Here is a 5,000-nt window from a genome sequence, read left to right as displayed (position 1 = left end):
ATCCCTTAACCTAACTCAATTTGTCCCTTAACCTAACTCAATTTGTCCCTTAACCTAACTCAATTTGTCCCTTAACCTAACTCAATTTGTCCCTTAACCTAACTCAATTTGTCCCTTAACCTAACTCAATTTGTCCCTTAACCTAACTCAATTTGTCCCTTAACCTAACTCAATTTGTCCCTTAACCTAACTCAATTTGTCCCTTAACCTAACTCAATTTGTCCCTTAACCTAACTCAATTTGTCCCTTAACCTAACTCAATTTGTCCCTTAACCTAACTCAATTTGTCCCTTAACCTAACTCAATTTGTCCCTTAACCTAACTCAATTTGTCCCTTAACCTAACTCAATTTGTCCCTTAACCTAACTCAATTTGTCCCTTAACCTAACCCACGTTGTCCCTTAACCTAACCCACGTTGTCCCTTAACCTAACCCACGTTGTCCCTTAACCTAACCCACGTTGTCCCTTAACGTAACCCACGTTGTCCCTTAACCTAACCCACGTTGTCCCTTAACGTAACCCACGTTGTCCCTTAACGTAACCCACGTTGTCCCTTAACGTAACCCACGTTGTCCCTTAACGTAACCCACGTTGTCCCTTAACGTAACCCACGTTGTCCCTTAACGTAACCCACGTTGTCCCTTAACCTAACCCACGTTGTCCCTTAACCTAACCCACGTTGTCCCTTAACCTAACCCACGTTGTCCCTTAACCTAACCCACGTTGTCCCTTAACCTAACCCACGTTGTCCCTTAACCTAACCCACGTTGTCCCTTAACCTAACCCACGTTGTCCCTTAACCTAACCCACGTTGACCCTTAACCTAACCCACGTTGTCCCTTAACCTAACCCACGTTGTCCCTTAACCTAACCCACGTTGTCCCTTAACCTAACCCACGTTGTCCCTTAACCTAACCCACGTTGTCCCTTAACCTAACCCACGTTGTCCCTTAACCTAACCCACGTTGTCCCTTAACCTAACCCACGTTGTCCCTTAACCTAACCCACGTTGTCCCTTAACCTAACCCACGTTGTCCCTTAACCTAACCCACGTTGTCCCTTAACCTAACCCACGTTGTCCCTTAACGTAACCCACGTTGTCCCTTAACGTAACCCACGTTGTCCCTTAACGTAACCCACGTTGTCCCTTAACGTAACCCACGTTGTCCCTTAACCTAACCCACGTTGTCCCTTAACCTAACCCACGTTGTCCCTTAACCTAACCCACGTTGTCCCTTAACCTAACCCACGTTGTCCCTTAACCTAACCCACGTTGTCCCTTAACCTAACCCACGTTGTCCCTTAACCTAACCCACGTTGTCCCTTAACCTAACCCACGTTGTCCCTTAACCTAACCCACGTTGTCCCTTAACCTAACCCACGTTGTCCCTTAACCTAACCCACGTTGTCCCTTAACCTAACCCACGTTGTCCCTTAACCTAACCCACGTTGTCCCTTAACCTAACCCACGTTGTCCCTTAACCTAACCCACGTTGTCCCTTAACCTAACCCACGTTGTCCCTTAACCTAACCCACGTTGTCCCTTAACCTAACCCACGTTGTCCCTTAACCTAACCCACGTTGTCCCTTAACCTAACCCACGTTGTCCCTTAACCTAACCCACGTTGTCCCTTAACCTAACCCACGTTGTCCCTTAACCTAACCCACGTTGTCCCTTTGCCTAACATAGTTCACTGCTCGGAATCTCTGGTGTCGTTGTTATCCTCATGTAGATGTCTTGCGAGTGTTGCTTACTTTCCACATATTCCCGCTATCCACTGTCAATTGTACTGCAATAGGACTATATCGCCCCCCCCCCCCCTCTGCCCCTCTCTTTGTGTCTCCGTCCTCTCAAGCTGGTCGGTCTGGCGTTTGAGTGTTAAATGAGCCTCGCAGCTGTTCAGTTGCGTTCAGATGTCGACGCCCTCAGTGTACGTCGTGGTATGGTCTGTGTCCATTGTCCGCTGATGTCGTACGCGTAACCCACACGCTGTACCGATCATCGGTAGTTACGTACAGAGTGAAGTAGTGTGATACGTGTGACCGTACGCTGGCTGTGCCCAACGGTGTCGAATCTCAATTTCCATATGTTGTGCTCGATGCTACTTGTCTCGTCTCCCAATAACAGCTAGGTTGCACTGTGGTACGCCGTAGAGGCGTGTGGGAGGAACGTACGAACGCATTGTATGTCACCCTGGGTCGCTGGGGGTGGTGGTGCGGTGAGTCAGGTCAGGTCAGCGTGAGCCGTGTGATGTAGTGACGCGTGTATTCCGACTTTGTCGTATTGCCTCACACAAAGTGCTACCCTGGTGGACCGCGTTCCATATCTGGGACATGCCGCAGATGCCGGTTGACAGTGGATCGCGGAAGGGACATCGCATACGTGCGCGGGCCACCTTCCACGTGTTCTCTTCTGCACATGTCGCAGTGTGTATGTGGTCTGATGTAGCGTGTCGTGACACATGACATCCTGGCATGCAAGAATTGTTGAATTCGCAAATGTAGGTGGACATCTACGTTTACTGCCCAAGATACGCAAATGAACTGGAAATCCGTTGTTGAGCGGTTGTTCACGCTGGAGGTGAATCTGTGATGGCGACGATCGGTACAGCTATTAACCGGTTGTTTCAGCGGTACCCGCCACATCCACACACGTGACTAGGCCCATGTGGGTATGAAGCGATACGCGGCGGTGGCTTGGTGGGACTGTTCCCGGCCGGTGAAGGGGGGCCGCCCGGCGTGTTGGCCGCGCGCTGCGTGGGCGCACGCGCAACAGGCGGCTGGTGGGGGGCGCCGAGTGGCAGGAGCGCCAGCCGACGGGCTCGGCAGGCGGCGCAGCTACGCTGCGGCGCACCCTGCACGCGGCGCCTGGCGGCCAAAGTTGGTTCAGCCGAGCCCGGTGCGAAGCGCGGTGGACATCTGCAGTGTGCTGGTCTGATTGAGGACTGTGTGCGTTGAGGATGCGCCGCCGCCTGGCACTCGGCGCCGCGACGCCGTCTGCTGCTCGGTCGCCCCAGCGGTTCTCGCAGGTGGTTTGTATCGCAGTTGTGCGGACGTGTTGGCGCGTGCGCTGTGCTGGGAGAGTTCGCTTCTGCACCCAAGTGGGGCTTTGCCCTTGTGTGGCGCTGGCGTTGGAGCTGCCGGTCACCATAGGTGGCGCGTGTTGTCTCCCGCCGGCAATGCCACGACAGCACGCTCCCGGGCCTCTGTCGGCAGCGGCAAGCTCAGTTGGGAGCAAGGGTGTTCGCACTAAAACCGTCTACTCGCCTAACTCCGGGCGATTGCGCCTCTCTCGAAACCGACCAAGTACCTAGGACGGCGCTGCGCGCCGCCGGGACCTGAGAGGGTTTCGAGGTGTATCGTGCAGGGGAGCTCGGCCTCCTCCTGTTTGCAGAATAATTGAGCGGACGCTTGCGTGTTCGCGCGGGCCCCCGGGACACACTCCCGGGCGGCCGGCTGCTCAGCTCTAGTTGACGCAGCTCCCTGGTTGATCCTGCCAGTAGTCATATGCTTGTCTCAAAGATTAAGCCATGCATGTCTCAGTACAAGCCGCATTAAGGTGAAACCGCGAATGGCTCATTAAATCAGTTATGGTTCCTTAGATCGTACCCACGTTACTTGGATAACTGTGGTAATTCTAGAGCTAATACATGCAAACAGAGTCCCGACCAGAGATGGAAGGGACGCTTTTATTAGATCAAAACCAATCGGATTGGCTTGTCTGGTCCGTTTGCCTTGGTGACTCTGAATAACTTTGGGCTGATCGCACGGTCCTCGTACCGGCGACGCATCTTTCAAATGTCTGCCTTATCAACTGTCGATGGTAGGTTCTGCGCCTACCATGGTTGTAACGGGTAACGGGGAATCAGGGTTCGATTCCGGAGAGGGAGCCTGAGAAACGGCTACCACATCCAAGGAAGGCAGCAGGCGCGCAAATTACCCACTCCCGGCACGGGGAGGTAGTGACGAAAAATAACGATACGGGACTCATCCGAGGCCCCGTAATCGGAATGAGTACACTTTAAATCCTTTAACGAGTATCTATTGGAGGGCAAGTCTGGTGCCAGCAGCCGCGGTAATTCCAGCTCCAATAGCGTATATTAAAGTTGTTGCGGTTAAAAAGCTCGTAGTTGGATTTGTGTCCCACGCTGTTGGTTCACCGCCCGTCGGTGTTTAACTGGCATGTATCGTGGGACGTCCTGCCGGTGGGGCGAGCCGAAGGGGTGCTTTCGCGTCCCGAGGCGGACCCCGTTTAAATCCTACCAGGGTGCTCTTTGTTGAGTGTCTCGGTGGGCCGGCACGTTTACTTTGAACAAATTAGAGTGCTTAAAGCAGGCAAGCCCGCCTGAATACTGTGTGCATGGAATAATGGAATAGGACCTCGGTTCTATTTTGTTGGTTTTCGGAACCCGAGGTAATGATTAATAGGGACAGGCGGGGGCATTCGTATTGCGACGTTAGAGGTGAAATTCTTGGATCGTCGCAAGACGAACAGAAGCGAAAGCATTTGCCAAGTATGTTTTCATTAATCAAGAACGAAAGTTAGAGGTTCGAAGGCGATCAGATACCGCCCTAGTTCTAACCATAAACGATGCCAGCCAGCGATCCGCCGCAGTTCCTCCGATGACTCGGCGGGCAGCCTCCGGGAAACCAAAGCTTTTGGGTTCCGGGGGAAGTATGGTTGCAAAGCTGAAACTTAAAGGAATTGACGGAAGGGCACCACCAGGAGTGGAGCCTGCGGCTTAATTTGACTCAACACGGGAAACCTCACCAGGCCCGGACACCGGAAGGATTGACAGATTGATAGCTCTTTCTTGATTCGGTGGGTGGTGGTGCATGGCCGTTCTTAGTTGGTGGAGCGATTTGTCTGGTTAATTCCGATAACGAACGAGACTCTAGCCTGCTAACTAGTCGCGTGACATCCTTCGTGCTGTCAGCGATTACTTTTCTTCTTAGAGGGACAGGCGGCTTCTAGCCGCACGAGATTGAGCAATAACAG

General features: G+C 52.7%; 1 non-coding gene across 1 annotated transcript in view; it reads left to right on the top strand.

Moving 5' to 3' along the window:
- Window positions 1-3,481: 3,481 nt before the first annotated feature.
- Window positions 3,482-5,000, top strand: part of LOC126323850 (small subunit ribosomal RNA) — a 1,893-nt gene continuing 374 nt past the window's right edge. Inside the window, exon 1 of the ribosomal RNA XR_007559711.1 lies at window positions 3,482-5,000. This exon is cut by the window's right edge and continues 374 nt beyond it. This is a non-coding gene — a ribosomal RNA (small subunit ribosomal RNA).

Source organism: Schistocerca gregaria, unplaced genomic scaffold (genome assembly GCF_023897955.1).
Source record: "Schistocerca gregaria isolate iqSchGreg1 unplaced genomic scaffold, iqSchGreg1.2 ptg000874l, whole genome shotgun sequence".
Taxonomy (NCBI): Eukaryota; Metazoa; Arthropoda; class Insecta; order Orthoptera; family Acrididae; genus Schistocerca; species Schistocerca gregaria.
The sequence above is the reverse complement of the archived record's forward strand: the minus strand, read 5'-3'. Positions and strand labels throughout refer to the sequence as shown.